At 45.3% G+C, this 19,980-nt stretch overlaps 1 protein-coding gene and 1 long non-coding RNA gene across 7 annotated transcripts in view; one reads left to right on the top strand and one right to left on the bottom strand.

Annotated features, from left to right (window-relative positions):
* Positions 1–19,980, bottom strand: part of LOC146833904 (complement factor H-like) — a 1,264,875-nt gene that overhangs the window by 1,091,516 nt on the left and 153,379 nt on the right. The window lies entirely within an intron of this gene.
* Positions 12,221–16,911, top strand: LOC146833906 (uncharacterized). 2 transcript variants are annotated; one of them, XR_014960284.1, is made up of 4 exons: positions 12,221–12,275; positions 12,927–12,953; positions 13,922–14,057; positions 16,457–16,911. It is a non-coding gene; the product is annotated as an uncharacterized LOC146833906 (long non-coding RNA). The 2 variants fall into 2 exon arrangements; XR_014960285.1 differs by lacking the exon at positions 12,927–12,953 and having other exon boundaries at positions 12,226–12,275.

A 19,980-nucleotide genomic window follows, 5' to 3' on the forward strand; every position in this document is an offset into this window, starting at 1 on the left:
CCGTGGCGACAACCTCTCATACTGGCAGCTGTCCATGACGTTCACCGACGCCCCCGTGTCGATGAGAGCACTCACCGGGGACCCGGCCACCAGGATGTCACACATGGGTGGCGGTCTTCTCTTCGTGCCTTCCCGGCCTACAAACGACACGAAGAACACTTCCTCTTCTTCTTCCCCATCTCCCTCGAACTGTGGCGTGGAGTTTTCGCGCAGGGCGGCGGATTCTTCCACCGTCAGTTGGTGTACGCGCGCCGGAGCCCCACGTGGGCCGGAAGCGCCTCCGCGCCCCCTGCGGCTGCTCCTGCAGACCTTCGCAAAGTGGTTCGCTCGGCCGCACTTCAGACATGTTTGTCCCATGGCGACGCACCGGCCGCCAGGTGGGTGACCTAGGCCGCAGTTGCCACATGTGCTGCCCTGCGGAGCCCTTGCGGCTCCTCGCTGATTGGTCGGTCGCTTCTGCAGCGTGTCCACTCTCTCCTCCTTGATCGCTGGCGGTTTCTGGGCAGCCGCAGGCCGGTTGAGGGCCGCCTCCATTGCATCCGCTCGAGCATTGGACAGCTCGTGAGACCGGCCTAGGACCAGGATGTTGTCGAGGGAGATGCCTGGCTCCCGCAGGATGAGACGCCGCAGCGGGACCGATCTGCACCCTTGAATGAGCTGAGCCCGGATCTCCGCCCTTTGGTCTGGCAGCTCACAGGACAGGGAGAGTTTCCGCAGGCGTGCATAGAAGACGTCAATGCTTTCATTTTCTTCCTGTCGCGCCTGGCGCAGCTTAAACCACTCAAAATCGGGGTTCGTTTGGGGATCAAAGTGGCGGTTCAGGGCCCTTATGGCGCCCGCATAGTCGTCGTCGTTCCCCCTGTCCGGTAGAGTTTCGAAAAGGTCATACAGTTCTTCGCCCCCGTAGCACATGAGGAGAGATCTCTTGACCGTGTTGTCCGTCTCCCGCACTCCGACAAAGTAGTGCTCCAGCCGTCCGATCCATGAGCGCCACCGCACCGCCGCCGTGGAGGGGTCTGACAGTTCGCTGAACGGCGGCAGCGGGGCCACCGCCCCGTGTCCAGGCGCGGCGGCCGCGGGCTGCGCGGCGGCCGCGGGCAGCGCGGCTGCCTGCTGAGGCGGTTGCGCCGTGCCACTTCCGCTGGCGGCAGGGCCCGACATGTTCGGCACCTCTCACTGTGCACGTTCCCCGACCGTGGCTGCTTGGCTGGTATCCAGGCGAGACCTACTTTCCCTCCGCTGGTGCTGCGCGTGGGCGAGACCTGTGCTGCTGATAGTGTTGCCCGTAGGCGAGACCTGCTGGAGCTGCGCGTGGGCGAGACCTGCTGACGGTGCTGCCCATACGCGTAGGCGAGACCTGCTTCCCCACCGATCTGTGTGTTTTTTTTTTTTTTGAACTCTTTATTGTCCGTTTCTTTCCCTCAGGCACTGCTGAGGACGCCCCCTGCAGCAACCGGCTGTCGGGGCCTTCACCGGCAGAATCCAAGCCAGCTAAAACCCCCAGACGCCCAGGCAGCTCACGAGGGTCGATTTCCCCCTCCGACGGAGCTCACCTGCCAAGGACCGGCTTCGAGTCTTCTAGCGCGAGGACGCGCGCGCGGCGAGGTCCTCCCTGTTCCGCCTCTGCGGAGAGCGCCGGGCACCCCCAGGCAAGTGTGATGAGCGCCGGAGAGGCGAGGCGCGGGTAGGCTCCGCCCTCGTCGCCAAGGTGGTGTTTGGGGGTGGCAGACCAAGGGGTGGTGAGGCCTATGGGGGCAGGACACAAAAGGACACAACAGCAGGGGTTACTGGAGTGGGCCGAAGACCTCGAGCGGTCTCGCGCCCTTTTATTTATACCGTCGGGCGTGCCCGCCCTCCGGGTGCGTGGGTGCGTGAGTAGCGTGCTGGAACGGGCCGGGTGGCTCCGTTACCACACTTGGGACTCTCCCTGGACAGCCTGGATGAACGACTATCACTGGATGCAGGCCGGGCGGCAAACTCAAATTGCCACGCCCTGCGGTGGCTCCCAGCCTGCAACCAGCCTTGCAGACTGAGTGTGAATGTCCTGCAATAAATTATTGGAGTGCCACCGTCCTCCGGACTGTCATTCCGCGGCCCAAGTAAGTACCAGCCTGTATATATTAATACACACCAGCTGGCAGCGCGCGATCATGCAGCTGCGACACTTCCTGATGTTAGTTCCTCCCAGGTAACTGTCAGTTGCCAAGAACCATCACCCCAGGTCTCACAGGGGCAAGGGGCAAGAAGGGCACGCTGGAGAAAATACGTTTTTTTCAAGTGAGAGAAGATAACATTTCTATACTTCATTTAAAAATGTGGACATTTCTTAATCTTAAACGGGCATATTTTATACATTTCTTTAAAATAAGAAAATGTAGTGCTACGAAAACAGTCATAGGCGCCTTTTTGTAGTACATTCCTTACATGTAGAATTGTGTCTTAAGGCAGTCGCATGTTGCATGTGTTTAGAAAGGGAACGTTAGTGAATAGATACCCCAACAGTCAGAAGAGACGTGGTGTAACTTAAGGCAGTCGTAAGTTATGCATGTTTTCATAAGTCAGCCTTAAGTGCTCAACAGTAATGCTAGCTCCAGGGTACTCTGGCTTCCATTGAATAGTGATTTGTTGGATGGTCCCTACCTCTCCCTTACTTGTGTCCCTGTCATGACCATTACAGAATGGTTCCCTGTTATGTGTGTCATAGCAATACAAATGCACGTGAACTGTACATTTGCATGCACGTCACACTGAAGGAGCTAGGGAAATTCTCCTATAATATTATAGCTCCAGATACATCAGCTTATTAAGGGGTCTCCTTGGAACTCCGCAGACCCCCTGCTGAGGTCAGAAAGATTACGTGGCTTTTACATTGGTATGAAATGAACAAGCTTTGCTGGCTCTAGCTCCCCTTCACTTCTGCTCTATGCTCGCACTTGCAGCAGCGCTCAAGCGAAATGCCTCACATTTTTTCTTCATGCCTGGCAACTTCAGCAGTTTAATTTCCCCTCAGCAGCAGCTTAGTGGCAGTGGACGTGGCCTCTGTTGTGGTCTTTGGATTGATGACTGCTTGTCAATAAGCTTTTTGTATAAATACCCAAATCTATCATCTCACCAGCAACATGAGCGTGACCACTAGCAGCATCCGTAGCAGGCATTGGAACCAGTGGCATGTTCCATGCCAAGGAGGTAGCCTTAATACCTGTACTCACAGGATGCATCTAGTCTGGACGTTTGAACTATGTGTGAGCAAAATAGCAAAAAGAAGAAAGGTTGCACACTGTTGTGAACATGCATGTTAAATTTGGGGAGATTTTGATCTCGAGAAAGTGTCACTCATAGTCGTTGAATGTGCCTCATAATCACATTGATATTATGGAAATGTCACACATGAGCAATCTGAAACCTTGGCAGCTATGGGTCTTCAGACAGACTACTGTACTACTCTGTGTCTCCTTGCTCGGCTCCGTACGGGGGGAAAAGCACAACTATCTGCATAAATAATGCTGCACCAACCATGTCCGTGCAGGTGGATTTAATCATTTAATAATCAGAGGTGCAGCGCACAGATGACTCCGCCGCTGCGTCTGCGCAGTTCACAGTTAGGGTGGGGCTGGTGTCTGGTAATCATGCGCATTGGAGCTCGCGCAATAAAAAGTGTGGGTGACTGGTGAGGCGAGGCCGAGGAGGCATCCCAGAGGCCAGAGAGACGACCCATAATTTAATTATTTCTAATTCTAGCACCCCTGTCTGCTGCCCACAGGTGAATCAAGTGACCGTACTGCCAGTCATTTGCATGCAATCATCATGGCACTGTCTGGGCGGGCGTCACGACTGGGCAGGAATTAAAAGCAAAAGGTATAGCCTTATAGGCCCAGCCCGGTTCTGCGCAGCATCAAGTACACACGGAAGCACCACTGTCTGAGCTGGGTAACAATAATATACAGCCACACACAACAAGCACACACAGAGCACTGCCGAAGCACACACTGTAAGGCAACCTGGATAAAAACACACTATCTTAATCAGTGACACACCACCTCCATGTAAGGCACATTATCTAAATTAAACACATACAGTCTCAGCAAAAGACACTTAGCTAAACACACATGCAGACACACACACAGGCACACTCAGACGCTCATGCGCAATCAAACACATACATGCTGGACCTATCAAACCAACACATACAATACATTTTACAAACACATACACAAACACATACACAATCTTAATCATAAGCAATCAGACGTTGTCAAGCAGACATTGCATCAAACACACAATCTAAAATACACACACACTATCTGGCACATGCATCAAGGAAAAATCCAGTCAGTAAAATACCGAGTCGGTAAAATCAGCCGTTAGCGAGTGTCAAAAACCGAATCCCAATGCATCAACACTAATCGGGATAAAATAAAGAATCGCTAAATATTTACCCGGAAAAATAACGAATCGCTAATAACCAACCCGCCAAAATAAATAATCGCAAAATACCGAACTCGCTATCACCGAAATCACTATTAGCTCCCGGCAAGTGCCAATGGCTAATAACGAATCGCTACTCAATGCATCAAAAAACGCAAATACCGAAAATCCCAAAAATCGCTATTTAGCATGAGCAGATTAAGGGGAATCAGAACCTGGAGGTAAAGTTACAAAAAAAAAAAAAGCAGGAAAAAAAAGATACATGTGCCACAGATGGTACCAATCAGTAAGCCCTTAAAGTTGGCACAGGAGACCCTGTTGGCTTGCACAAAATGGCAGCCCTCTACGTGCTTGCAAGGAGGATGCGAATCAATGCAGCAGGACAGCGCAGGAGAAGGGTCCAGGAGAGAGTCTTCGGAGTGCGCATCACATTGCTAGGACAGAATGAGGATGAGGTGTACGACAAGTATCGACTCAATCGTGCCATGATAATGCACCTAATTGCAGACCTCGAACCACTACTGCAGCACCAGACACATTGGACCAATGCAATTCCTGTGCACGTCCAGGTCCTATGCAGCCTGCACCTACTGGCCTCAGGAAGTTTCCAGGGGGTCATCGCCGTAGCCGGAGGCGTATCGCAAAGCGCACTCTCACGCTTCTTCCACAAATTCATTGATGCCATGCTGACAATGATACACACCCACATCAGCTTCCCCACAACCCCACAGCAGTTGGACCGCAACAAACAGGCATTCTACCAGGTGGCCCAATTCCCCCATGTCATTGGATGCATCGACTGCACGCATGTCCCCATCTGTCCACCCTCTGCCAATGAGTACATATTCCGGAACCGGAAGTCCTACCATTCAATCAACGTGCAGGTTGTGTGCGATGCCAAGCACATCATCACGGACCTAGTGGCACAATTTCCGGGGAGCACACACGACTCCTACATATTCAGACACAGTGGCATCCACAGGCGCCTACTCAACGGACAATTTGGAGAGGGACTCCTGCTTGGTACGTACACATACCTCTTCCAAACATGAGCACCACACATGTATATACATCACCGTTGCTAAGCCTTTGCTTCCATCTTGTAGGTGACAGTGCATACGCCCTGCGGGAATATATACTCACCCCCTACATCAATCCAGCAACACCACAGGAGCAACGATACAACGCGGCCCACATAACCAACAGGAATGTAATAGAGACGACCTTTGGGATTCTGAAGAGTCGCTTTAGAATCTTACCTAAGACTGGTGGTGCCTTGCAATACAAACCTGATACCTGCTGCAGGATTGTAGCTGTATGTGCCATGCTGCACAACATCGCAAACAGAAGGGGGATACCCATAGAGGTGGACAGGAATGATGACTACCGGGATGACCAACCACCCGCGCAACACCGACAGGCACACGTCCCTAATTTTCCACCCATACAGTGTTTCATATCCTTATTCCTCTGGCCTTCCAGCCGCACTACGTTGCCCTTAAAAACAACATATATTCAATCAAACAAATTTGACTCTATGGCAACCTGCAGAGATTGTAGAGAACAACGTAATCGAAGAATTGATGAAATCTTCTCAACCGCAGGAACTTTGGCTCAACAGACCAGACTTAACCCTAATTCTGCCAAATCAATCTTCCAAGCTTTGGAAAAATCACTAAAGAAAGAAACCACCAAATGGCGGGAAGCTGCCAGTCTCAAAAATTACCTTGAAGCAGAAAGAATCCCTAGAGGACTTCGGATCCTCATCTTTCCTCCAGTGGAAACAACTAAACCAGAACAGATCGTAAGATGGGAAGAGAACCTGAGGGAGGCTTCAAATAATATGATACGTCAACTAATTGACATCAAACACAAAAAAGAAGTAGACAAATTCACAAAGAAAATAGAAGAATCCAATTGGGGTGAAATTACAACCAAAAATTATGAAATACTTAATAGAATCATTGATGAATATGAAGAAGACCTAATTCAGAGAAAAAACAGGAAATTTAGAAGAGACCAGATCGACTACCAACTGGGACGAGTCTACACTTTTGCCAAACGGTATGACAATATCCCTAAAGGCACATCAACGCCTAAGCAAAAAAACACAAGAAACTCTACCCCTATATTTAAAAAGTACAAGGTATCATATATTTGACTCCAAAAGGTATGGCACTCAGATAGGAAAAGAACGGTGTAACATAGAGGTGCAAAAAAAAAAAAAAAAAAAAAAAAAAAATAAGGTAACAAGAAAGACAAATACAAGTGCAGCAAAACACAAGACGATCACAGTAGATAGAAAATAGTTTCCTTTTATTTGGAAATAAATATAGGAATTTGATGCATTCGTTTATGTTGTTTTGCAAGAAATCAATAACATGCAAAACATACTAAAAAGCTGTACAAAAACAGAAATATGATACAAATGTAGGCAAAAAAACAGGTTCCCAAGCAGGGGGGAGAAGAAAGAAGGTACGGAATAAGGGGACGATTACCAATCAAACAGGCATACATTCAACTTCAAACAGCTCGCATTCATACAGCATCACAAAAAATCATTCAACAAAAGCCAAACAACCTTTCAAGGGCCCATTCCCAAGGAAGTGATCACAGGGGACTCTGATAATAAGTCAAGATGGTAAGAGAGAACTATTAATCAAGGTATATAGAGAGTTTCAGGGGCGGGAATGGCAGGCCCAACGAACAACGCCGACGCGCGTTTCGGTGAAACCACTCCTAACCAGGAGCACCACCTTCCTCAGGGCGTAACAGACAGACCCCCACAGGCTGGGACCTATAAGGATAAGAAAAAATAATGAAAAGTGGAAATAAAGATAAAAATAAAAATAAAATAATGCATTTAACAAACAAACAAGTTCACAGACTGAGTGCCAAAATCCTTAAGGAGGAAAACCGTTAATATTTAGGTATAAATTTTCTATTTTATTAAGAAACTATAATACTGAAAACGACAAATATACAAACATACACAAATATGTGCACCTAGGAAAACAAAGGGGGAAGATGTTAACAAAGGAGAAACAGAATATAAATACAAGCCAAGTGCGCCAGTAAAATGAAAAGACTCATTTATAGATCTTCTGCAAACGATCCATGTCTGGACACAAGGGCATAATCAAAAAAGGATACAGAGTCAAGGCCAAAAAAGATCTACAAAAAAATCTACAAAAAAATATATATAGATGCGTTTACCTGCATATATGAAAAGTGGAAATCAAGGAAGAGAAAGGCAAATGTTTCCTAGTGAAAGACCTCTTTGATAGGGCTCTCCAAATCTGAATAAAAGAAAAAGTAAATAAATGAAAAAACCTTAATAAAATGCAAAAAGGTGAAACAAGGATGAGAACAAGACAAACAATGAATTATAATAAAGAATAACGAGGAACATCTGTTCAAAGTCAGAAAAAGGCGGTTTCAAATCTCCGTTCAAGATTTAGCGGCTCAAAATCATCTAACAGGAATACTAGTAGAAAAGAAGATGGATAGAGAATCTATCAAAGGGGTTTACCTAAATTTCAGGACAGTCGACCGTGCAGCGGCAAAGACATTCATTCGTTATGAAGAAAAAGATCCGGCCAAATAGCTCCCGTGTTTGTTGCAAATACACTTAGGCCGAAAAGAGCTCCACAGGAGGTTCACATGGAGTCTAAGAAAACAAGAAAACACAAGGAAAGAAAGCGGAAAGGCAATGTGCATCATTGTGAGATATAATGTAAGTGCAGGATTAGAAAGCATAGCCGGGTATTCAGTCAACAGACTGGGCAGACAAAAACTGCAAGAATACCAATTAAAAGCCGCTATCAAACAGGGGGATACCTGATGAAGAGAGATCAGCTCACCTGGGTCCAAACGGACCTTTCCTAGAGCACACTGCAACGGCCAAATATAAACGAATTCGCTGAGATTTTTTCAAGATGGAGTGCCGAGATACTCGGAATGCTGAAACATAGAGAAATAAAGATGGAATAGAAAGATAATGATGAAAATATCGCGCAAGATGACAGCACACAGCCAGCGAAATATCGAAGGTAAAATAAAAACAAAAAACGTTGCACAAGCGATCTCAAACGGTTTACCTAGATGATAGATCCGATGTCAGCGTTCTGGATGACGGCGGTCAAAGCGGCAAAAAATTTTCGCGGAGATGATCGCATACGAAAAGATCCTATTGGAGAGCGGATATTTAAGCTCTGCGAGTCAGAACCCTTCCCAGCTGATCTGCCAATCAACTGGCGAGGCACAAAGACTATCGACCAACCAGATGTGTCGAAATAAATGGATAAACCAATAGGCGGGGCTGTAAGAAAACCACGACAGATGCACGAAATAAAGAGATAACAACATAACAACATAATAACCGAGACGGCATCCAAGAAAAACAATGTTCTCAAATAAAAATGAAACTAAGGCGAAAAAACACTTGGATCCAATAAACAAAGAGCCACACAATTACAAGCTCCGAAGTAGACTCACCAGGAGTGGAAACTCCAGCTACAACATCTAAAGTAGGAGTTCATTTTTTAGAGGAAGTCAGACGACATCGACTTGGTTTTCGAAATCAAACCATTCAAGATACCAGAACCCCATCAGACAACATCCAAAGTATCACAACGCCAAGACCAGTAGCAGGAGTGACGACTAGAGCAAGGAAAAAACAAGAAATAGAACCGAAGGAACGATCGACCTAATGGTTAATATCTCGGACCATCATAACACTAATGCACAAGTGGAGATCCTCAATAGGGGTCTGTCATTTTGCCCAACGGCATTCTGGGATTTGACCAAGACCATGATAGACCTATACAAGTTCACAAGAAAACTCAAGCTGATGTCTTTCTTTCATAACAGACCGCCAATACAGAGGGACAAGATAACACCAATTACAAGTTCCCTATCTATTCAAGACTTGGAAAACATACATCTGCTAACCTCTATAACTGATGACCCGGGAGATCAAACAACCTCTCAGACATTGGCACAAGAATTAGGCATAGACACATCTTATCCCAACACCAGTGGGTTGACCTCAAAATCCATCTTTTGCCCCCAACTACCACCAGGCATACCATTGATCTATTCCATACAGCAGTCTCCAAAGACCTAACTACTGAATACTATAAATACCAGAAAAAGAAAAATTTCCTTCCAAGAAATCTAAGCAAAAATGAAACCAATGCACTTAAAGAACTGAAGAACCTTCCTGGAGTGGAGATCAAGGAGGCAGACAAGGGGGTAATGTAGTCCTGTTACATACAGATGACTACATAGCGGAAGCACATAGACAATTAAAAGATACATCTTGTTACAAGGAATTATCCTCCAATCCGACAGTTAAAATTCAAGGAGAACTAAAAAGAAAACTAAACACATGGTATACACAAAATCTACTAACCCGCATGGAACGAGAGGAGCTCTATATAGAACATCCTACTATGCCAACACTATACCTTCTACCTAAAATTCATAAAAATAAAACCAATCCACCAGGTAGACCAATAATTGCTGGCATCAATTCCATATGTTCCAAATTGGGTGAATATGTTGACCACCAATTGCAACCCCTAATGAAAGACCTCCCATCATACATTCAGGATACGAAAGATATTCTTTTGAAATTGAACAATATCCCATGGAATGAAGACTGTCTCCTGGCCATGATTGATGTAGTCAGTCTCTACACCTCAATTCGGCATCAAGATGGAATGGAAGCAGTACAAAAATCATTATCAACCAAATCAGTTCATTTCTTGGAATCTAACCAAATGACCCTTGAAATGCTTCATTTTTGTCTGACAAATAATGTTTTCACATTCAACTCGAAATACTACCTACAAATTCAAGGCAGTGCGATGGGAGCCAAATTTGCGCCACCATATGCATGCATCCTTATGGGACTTGTGGAAAAATTCTGGTTATGGGATGACACCTTTGCGGAATACACCGCCCACATAACCTACTGGGGACGATATATTGATGACATCTTGTGCATCTGGCAGGGATCCGAGCACTTACTTAAAGAATTCCTACACAAGATCAACACAAACAGATGGAACATTCAAACCACGAATAACGTCTCACCAAACCAAATAGACTTCCTAGACATAACCTTATATGTGGAGGATAACTACAAACGAAAACCTTTCGAAAACCTACCTCGGTCAATTCAATCCTCCGAGCAGACAGCTGTCACCCCAATAAAACAATTGATCACAACCCAAAAGGGGAATACCAACGCATGAGAAGGAATTGCAGTAAATTGGACACCTTCAAAGAAAGTTCGAATCTCCTAACTCAGAGGCTTCTGAATCGAGGATACCCCAAGAAACTCCTTGACAGAACGTACAAGGACTGTGAAAAGTTGTCCAGGGATGACCTTCTCAAACCCAAAGACATTACAAGCAATGAGAGAGGGAACACAATCAGGTTCCTAACAGACTACCACAATGGACATCAACACATAAGGAAAGCCCTAAAAAGACACTGGTATCTTCTGACCTCCAATTCCTCACTAAACATCCAGATGAAAGAATATCCCCAAATGGGTTTCAGAAGAACCACAAACCTTAAACAAATCCTATGCAAGTCTGAATTCAAGGATAAAAGGATTGAACCCAAGACGAATTTTATGACGAAACCTTCTGGCTTCTACATCTGCCATGATTGCAATGCATGCAAATTGGGAGATAACAAGCAAACTGAATACAAACACGACCCCATTACCACCATTCGAATTAAGAATTGGATCACATGTACATCAACACATGTAATCTACGTCATAATCTGCCCCTGTAACAAATTCTACATAGGGAGCACGATCAGGCCACTAAAAATCAGAATCTTAGAACACTATCGCAACATCAACAAAGAAGAGATAGGACCACCTCTAACTGAACATTTCCAAGAGTTCCACCAACACCAGAAGACTTTTAAATTCTTTGGATTGGAGATTATCAAACCAGCATCACGAGGAGGGAATCGTGAACTTACTTTGAGACGCAGAGAGAGTGAACACATCATGCGTCTTAATGCGACAACCCTGGGCCTCAACAAAGATGTAGAAATGCATTATTGGCTGTACTAATTTTCCTTGCTGTTTTCATGAACTTACATATAACAACACTGACCTCAAATAATTACTAATTTCATTGCATGTTAGTCGCTCCTAGGTTCTTACTTCGTTATACTTCCTTACACTATGCTGTCCCTTTTCCTTTCCTTAGTTTTTTCACAGATTCCATGATATACTGTGTAATCCAGTTGGAAACTCAAGATCTATTTTCGTACGCTAAGTATGTCTCACATGATTTAAAACGCTAATATTAATGCTTTGTATGGGCGAATTACAACCCTTCTCTCCTTTTTTGCAGAATACACTAATTATCTTCTTCTGCCATCCCTAACCTTGATGTGTTTCCGTGTCCTTTTTCTGCACCACACTCTCTTTATTCTCTCGGACCTTCTTTACCTATATTAACATTTTTGACCCAAGAGAGACTCATATTCCAACTCTCTAAACACTGCCCCCTTGTAACACCAGAAATCAGAGAAGCTGTTTTTGTCTTAATTTTTCCCTTCATTTTCGTTAAGACTATTTCCCCTTATATTAGCATCATTCTCTGGAAGCCCAACTTTTGCTTAAATATTTTCTTATATTTTTACTGACAGTACCAATAGTTACTAGCAACATAGTAACTCTTCAGTGGCCCCACTTGCACGTCAGCATTCTTTACTTTGCTGACGTCAATGCAACCCGAGCCGGAACCCTTCTGACAGCTCATTCCTTTGATTCCTCGAGACCGCAGAGACTCATCTCCTGACATCCGCAGGTGAGAGAGGCCCCCAGTCCCTCGCTTCCCCTTCTGGGGTTTTCATCTCTCTAACTATATTTGCGTTCGTTTCAGCGAACATGCAACCCTGCACATTTAACCATCCTAATTACATTCGCGCTCCCTTGTTATATCGCTCCCATTGACCTCCTGTTTAGCACGCTTGATTTATTCATCACTTAACCGGCCTTCAAACACTTGGCGCAATCTTTAACTACTGTATTTTAGCATAAATGCTACCAGTTTTGGAATCACTAATGCTTCATGCAGCCTCCCACTTAGCGCGCCAGATTTATTTATTATTTAACCGGCTTTCAACACTGCGCAGCATCTAATCACTGAATCTTAACATCACTGCTATCATGTCTTTAGAATCATTAATGCCTCACGCAGCATTAATATTCGTTCTATCTCCCATGCAACTCTCAGATTACCTCTCTGGCAAATCACAATTTTTAAATGTTCACATCCCCTTTGGCTAGCACGCCGGTTTCATTAATTTTTGATTCCCAATTGACTTTTCAGCGCTTTTTTCCTTCTAATTAAGCCCCCATTTATGCCTATTCTGCTGCTTCTGACTTTCACTATAGATCACCTTTAAATCCCGTTTTTAAAAGTGATATTTTGAATTTTTTGCTTTTTTTCATTTAGGAAGACTTTGACACTTACTGAAAACCGGTAAGCAGTCTTCCTGTTACGTGCACAACTTATGAGGCCTCTATGGTTGCTTATCGCGTTTGCTCTTGTGAACTTTCCCTCTTTTTTCCTTGACTCTCATTTCTGGCGTCACTTTCAGAAGTTGTAATTTTTCTTGGCCAACCTACCGTAGCAATCCGCAGGCTCTGCGTCTATCGACTTTTTAACATCTCACCTGCTGCCTTCTAAAATCATGACACACATTTCCTCCTTTCAGAATTCCTTTTTTCCTTCTCGTTCTCAGTTGAAGACCTCACTAACCTTTGGTATAAGGTATTAACTACACCTCTCATATAATATTGTTTGCTCTGCCCTGTGTATGATGGTGTGCCAAGGATGTCTTTGCTAATTCAATGATTCTACTATATCAGCAATGTAATAATGCCCCTAATAAGGCATTTGTATTGATATCTGCTTTGTATTCACTTAAATGTTTTTTGCATGACTGTATAACCATGAGGTATATCCTCTCCTTATATTCGTCTTGCCTATTTTGCTTTATATAATAATGGAATGTCGCCGCTAATAAGCTTTTTATTTGATCTCTTCTTCCTTCCTTGAACCATCATCTCTTTCCTATCGTCTTCATCGTCTCTTTCTTTCCCCTCACATTCTCCTTCCCTCTCTCTCCCTTTTTCCATTTTTCTATATTTTTCTATCTTTTTTCTTTGCGTTCTTTGCTTTTCCCTGACTAATTTCCCGTTCTCTTTTTTCCCTCAATTTATATTCTTGGTAAATCCGCCACATCCGTTCTCTCTTCCTCCCTTTCCCTTTCACTCTTTCTCACCTAATTTATTCTTGACTTTCAAATCACTCTAGCCTTGAAAAAGCCCGAGGCCTATGGGCCACTAGGGCGAAACACGTGTCGGCTTGTTGCTTTTCCTCTCACAATCTATACCTTCATTTTTTGTCAAAAATAAAAACAACACAAGTAATTTCATTTTGAGCAGTGTTCTTGATGTTGATTATCCACTGACGTGGACCAATTAAGAAGGCACTACCCTCCACCGTTTTCTAACACGTCCCTAACACAGCTGAGGGGCAAAGGAGGCGGACATACATCACGCAACATCATTTCTGATCCAGGTAAGAATGAACCATAACGATTTCATTTGTGGTGCTACTGTTTAATGAATAGATAAATAGCCTGAATCTTCAGGTTATGAGAACCTAACCTAGGGGTGTCAGGAAGGCACTTGTTTCCCGAAAGAACACCCAAGGAAAAGAAAGGGACAGGACAATTCCTTTCTTGAGTCCCCTCACTCACCAGGGTTTCCCCACGGTGACATGCTTCATCATTGGGGTCCTCTCAGTCCTCTACGGGCTGAGGCGTGCTGCGACTTGCGGATTATGTAGGAGCACTGAACAAGACTATGTGTGGTGCAAGTGTCGTGGTGTGGAGTGGTTTAAAGTGAATTAAAATAATCAACTAGTGGGCCAAATACATTTTATTCTTGCTCCTAGCTAATTGGTTAAAAAAGTGGGTAATATGCTAGAATAAACTACTTTAATAGGTAAGTGTACCTAGCATATGGTCGACTAGTTTCGAGCTTCCCTAGCTCTTCCTCAGGACTACACTGGGACCAGCCCAGTGCAAGTACCACTCCTAGAGGACCTGATTTGGTGCAAAAATAAGTGAAAAAACATACAAACGCTGCGCATAATTAGCATGCGTTAAGGAAAATACATACGTAATGTACGTCTAATGAAAATCTGTAGGATGAAAAACAGACGTTAAAGGAGAAAAGGCAGATTATGCTTATTGTCATAGGATAAAATGGTGGTTACACTATACACCAGTGTCGCAATGCTCAATAATCACGTATTCTTATTGTGCCACTGTGGTGCTCTCCAGACAGTGCATGTTTTTTGTTTTTTGTGTGTGTTATTAAATGTGCACTTTGTGCATTCACGAACACTTTTATTCACGATATAGCTAGACGCCAGCATGAAAGATGTACTGTCTGGAGAGCAACACAGTGGCACAATAAGAATACGTGATTATTGAGCATTGCGACACTGGTGTATAGTGTAACCACCATTTTATCCTATGACAATAAGCATAATCTGCCTTTTCTCCTTTAACGTCTGTTTTTCATCCTACAGATTTTCATTAGACGTACATTACGTATGTATTTTCCTTAACGCATGCTAATTATGCGCAGCGTTTGTATGTTTTTTCACTTATTTTTGCACCAAATCAGGTCCTCTAGGAGTGGTACTTGCACTGGGCTGGTCCCAGTGTAGTCCTGAGGAAGAGCTAGGGAAGCTCGAAACTAGTCGACCATATGCTAGGTACACTTACCTATTAAAGTAGTTTATTCTAGCATATTACCCACTTTTTTAACCAATTAGCTAGGAGCAAGAATAAAATTTATTTGGCCCACTAGTTGATTATTTTAATTCACTTTAAACCACTCCACACCACGACACTTGCACCACACATAGTCTTGATCAGTGCTCCTACGTAATCCGCAAGTCGCAGCACGCCTCAGCCCGTAGAGGACTGAGAGGACCCCAATGATGAAGCATGTCACCGTGGGGAAACCCTGGTGAGTGAGGGGACTCAAGAAAGGAATTGTCCTGTCCCTTTCTTTTCCTTGGGTGTTCTTTCGGGAAACAAGTGCCTTCCTGACACCCCTAGGTTAGGTTCTCATAACCTGAAGATTCAGGCTATTTATCTATTTATGTATACGATGGGAGGGTGAACCTAACCGTTAAAAACCTCTCCTTCCCCCCTTTATTGATATATGTTCGCTACTGTTTAATGCACAGGAGCACTGAGGTATGTGCGGGCACACATGAAAGAAAATAATATCTCCCCAATACAAGTGTAACAAAACATGCCCGTTGTAGTCACGGGTGTGCAAGTGTCAAATAGGAGAGGACCATGGTTACCCCACCATGGTCATGGATGGCTTTCAGTTTGTCTAGTGGCGCTTGCCACAAACGCCCAGCCTCCTTTCAGGTGTCTCCTCAACCTCACCACGGCCTGTCCCTGTGGCTGTGGAGCAGCGCGAACTGCGCCTCCTGGTGCTGGCCTCCGCCACCGAAACACTGCTGACACTTGAGGCAGCTTCACTGCCGTCCTCCCCTCCCAATGCGCTAGCACTGAAAGTACCGCACTGCAGGTGTTCCACTGCAGCGGTCACCTGGCCTAGGGCCTTGGCAACATCACCGCAATAATGGCCAAGGTCCACCTGCAGTGACACCGAGCGGCGTGACAAAACAGCAGTGCTGTTGCACAGCCTAGTGATGGCCTTCGTAGAGGCTGCGGACCGGAGCAAGTTCTGCCGGTGCCTCCTTCTCTCGCTGTCATGCCCTGCTCTCATGGCACGGGTGAGTTTCTGTATGTCCTCCCTCAGGTTCCCATTACCCTCTGCCACCACAGTGGTCATGTCCCTCACTGCCGCAGTCAGGGTACGCATTTCTTTTGCTAGGCGCGCTATGTGACTGCTGATGGTAGCCATGTGTCTCCCCTGCAGGCGCTGGACACGCAGCATCTGTTCCTCAATGCCACCATTTGGGGTGCTTGCATCTTCGCCAACATTTGGTGTACTGCGCAGAGACCTGCGGCGCAGTGGGAGTCGGACTGGTGGTGCTGCAGGCGGTGGGACGAGTGTTGGACTTTGGCCCGATGGTGTTGCAGGTGTCTGACATGCATCCATCACCTGCATGGGTGGGACTTGTGACCTGCGTCTCTGCTGTTTTGTTGCAGTTGGCGCAGCAGCAGGTGGTGGTGGTGGTGGTGGGGGTATGGTTGCTGGTGGAGGTGGTGATTGCGCCTCTGCCGGAGTATCGACGTCCGAATTGGCTGGTGTCTCTGATATGATTAGCCGGCCGCTGTCATCGGGATCGCCAGGAGATGCATCTGTGTGTGAAACAGTGCATGGTTAGTGGGATTGTTACTAATAAGGTGTATTTTACAACATACATGTCCTTCTATGAATCACTACATTAAAGTCTATTTCTAGCTTCTACTGATGTTGTGATTTATCTTTTTGTTTTTCTTCCTGTACATGCACACCGGGCTGACATGACTACAACTCCCATGATGCACTACTGTTATGAGTGAAGATGTGTGGGGCTATTCTGGATGCACACTGTGATCGTGCTGGGGGGTTGGGAATGGTTGTACGCAATGCTGGGTATGTGCACAGCCATGCATCTGACCTTGGGCACTTGTGGCTGCGCCGGAGGTGTCCATCTGTGTGACTCCCACGACGGCCTCTGGCTCGATGGTCCCTTCTACCAGCTCCTCCAGGGCAGTGTTTGCTGGCACTGTTGATGGTCCCCCTCCTGTTCTCGATGCCTCCCGGAGCCTTTCAGCGATCCTCTCCTTGGCCCGCTTCCTGAGGTCGTACCACCTCTTTTTTTAAATCGTCTATGCTGCGGGCCGTCACTCCCACCGCATTGACTCTCTCTCTGATGCGCAGCCATATGCGCCGCTTTTCTGCCTCTGGCACCTTTAGGGACAGCTTCCCGAACAGCCGATCGTGTTTGCTGCTCACCCCCTCGATCAGGTGCTCCAGCTCCAGGTCGAAGAACTTGCGCTTTCTCTTTCTTGCAGATTCAGCGCTGTCTGGTGCATCTTTCTCCATCCTGTTTGGGTAGGGTGGTAGTCCTGTCACTGGTGATTCACCGGGCTCAGGCTGTCTCCAGTTCCTGCTCCTGTTAGCTCCTCTGGTGAGTGAATGAGGGTGGGGCTGCTGTACTTCCTGGTAGTGATGTCATAAGACCGTTCCCAGAGCGACCCGTTTTTTGCGATTTCGCTATTAGCGATTTCACAAATACCGATTTCGCTATTACCGAACTCGCTATTAGCTAATTCGGTAATACCGAAGTCGCTTTTTGCTAATCTGTGTTTGCTATACTCGCTATTGTTGATTCGGTAAATATTAGCGATTTTTAAAGAATCGCTAATTTTTACCGAATCTGTTGATGCATTCTGAAAAGCGATTCCTTAATAACGATTCCTTATTTATCGCTATTAAGGAATCGCTTTTATATGCCTTAAATAAACACACACATGTAGGTAGCCTCATGCAGATGCTCACTCCAGACTTCATACAGGCACAACCTACATCTGACTGATATTTCACAAGCTTCCCTTGTGAAAGCATACGCCCCCTCCAGATGCCTTCACACACAAGTTGTGTTACTACTTCACATTTTCATGCTATCCAAAAACCACACTGCTGTGTTGCAATGGCCGGGATGCCCTTGTTGGGCAATGTTAGACTCAACCAGGAACGGCCCCTCTGTCAGCACCAGGTAGCATCCTTAGCAAGAAAGGGTATATTCCAGAATAAAGAGAGGATTTGTAGTTAATAACGCCTACATTTTATGTGCATTCTCTACAACTCAGCCAAGGAGAACGCTTCCTCTTCAGGACAAGAGTGGCGCGTGTGTCTGGTGTTAGGTTGTGTGATTGTGAGTGCATGTGGGAGGGAGGCTAGATGGGGGGGCTTTTTCTTCAAATAATAATCATGCTTTTTTTCAGCATAGTTAAATTTTTAGCAATCATTAGAGGCAATGACACGTGCAAGGTTCCTCTGTTTCATACTGTAATTCTTGGATTCTGTCCTGTTTTTGTCTTCATGAAAGTGTTATATGCGGTTGTTTGCAGAGAGGGCACAGCCAGACAAACGCAGAGAGTGTTACTCTTGGCTTCAGTGCTTGGCTAAGTGTTGGGGTCCAGATGTAAGTTGGTCTCTGGGGTCTCAGGTAAGTCTACTCTCTGGCGCAGTTTGAACCAAAGTATGAGTTTTGGATAATCTGTGCAAGCTCCGGCAAGAACACCGTTGGCCCAAGGCGTGGTCAGTCTTAGAACCAATATTGTTTTGGTCACCCACATGACCTTGCAATGCAGACAGCCAGAGTCAGTCATAAAATCCGACTAGGATACCATGCTCACATTCAGTCTACGCACGATCTCTAGACCTAGTTGACATTAAGGCAGCGTTCTTCAGGGCATTATAAGCATCCCTCTCAGAATGAGTTACCATCAGAGTACTCAGTGGTATTGTCTGTTCAGGCTGGATGGCCTAGACCGGAGGCTGGGCTCAATTCTCATCCAGCGCCTTAACAAAGGTATTGAGACCAAATGACACTTTTGAGGGACAGCTGGCGGTGTTGGGCCTTGAGACCCGCACTTACAAATCAACCATCTCCACAGACTTGCCTCTCCCACCAAATGAGTGTGACTCCACAGTTATCTTATTTCACATTATGGCCACTTTTGAAGGTCACTTAGACCAGAAGGTTTTTAGGATGCCAGAGAATCCCAGAATTCAGAAAGATTAATGCTCTGTCAAAGAGCCGGGTTCCAAGGCTTTGTAAAAGCTCTCACCAAGGGCATTGTACGTAGGTTCAAAGGCTATTGATTTAAAAGGATTTGAACCTGAAAATCTGTGCCCTCCTAGACACGATTTCCTCCAGCCTGGAATGGACAGCATGTAGAAAGAGGACAGTCTGTAAGAGGTAGTTAATGGCAAAGCATTTACGAACAAAAGCAGAAATGACCACAAAGTGTTCAATTCATAATAATAAAAAGTAAAAAAAATCCTATGCTCTATAACTGGGAGCCTATTAAGGACAGTGTGGTATTCTCTCCTCTATGATTGTAGTCTTTCTATCTTTCTATCCTTTTTATCTTCTATGGTTCTCCTGCATCATATGGTAGAATGTTATTATGTCATAGTGTTGTGGATTGAAATCTGGAAAGTGGCTGTTTAACTGAGAACCAGGTTGGATTGGATCTTCTGTTGAGAATAAATCTTCTATCAAAACTTACTTGCCTGAAACCTGCATCTTTAAATACTACACTGGCGTAGTCGGCAGCTTTTAACTGCTCCAAGAAGATCTCAACACCTTTGAAAACCTCATCTGCTTCTGAATTTCAACTCTTTCCATGATGAAACTTATCTAAGATATCCCTAAAAGGATATATCTTAACTTAACGGATTTAAATATAGACTTCAAGATCTTCTTTAAACATTCTCCACTT

The sequence above is a fragment of the Triturus cristatus genome, chromosome 4_2, assembly GCF_964204655.1.
Source record: "Triturus cristatus chromosome 4_2, aTriCri1.1, whole genome shotgun sequence".
Classification (NCBI taxonomy): domain Eukaryota; kingdom Metazoa; phylum Chordata; class Amphibia; order Caudata; family Salamandridae; genus Triturus; species Triturus cristatus.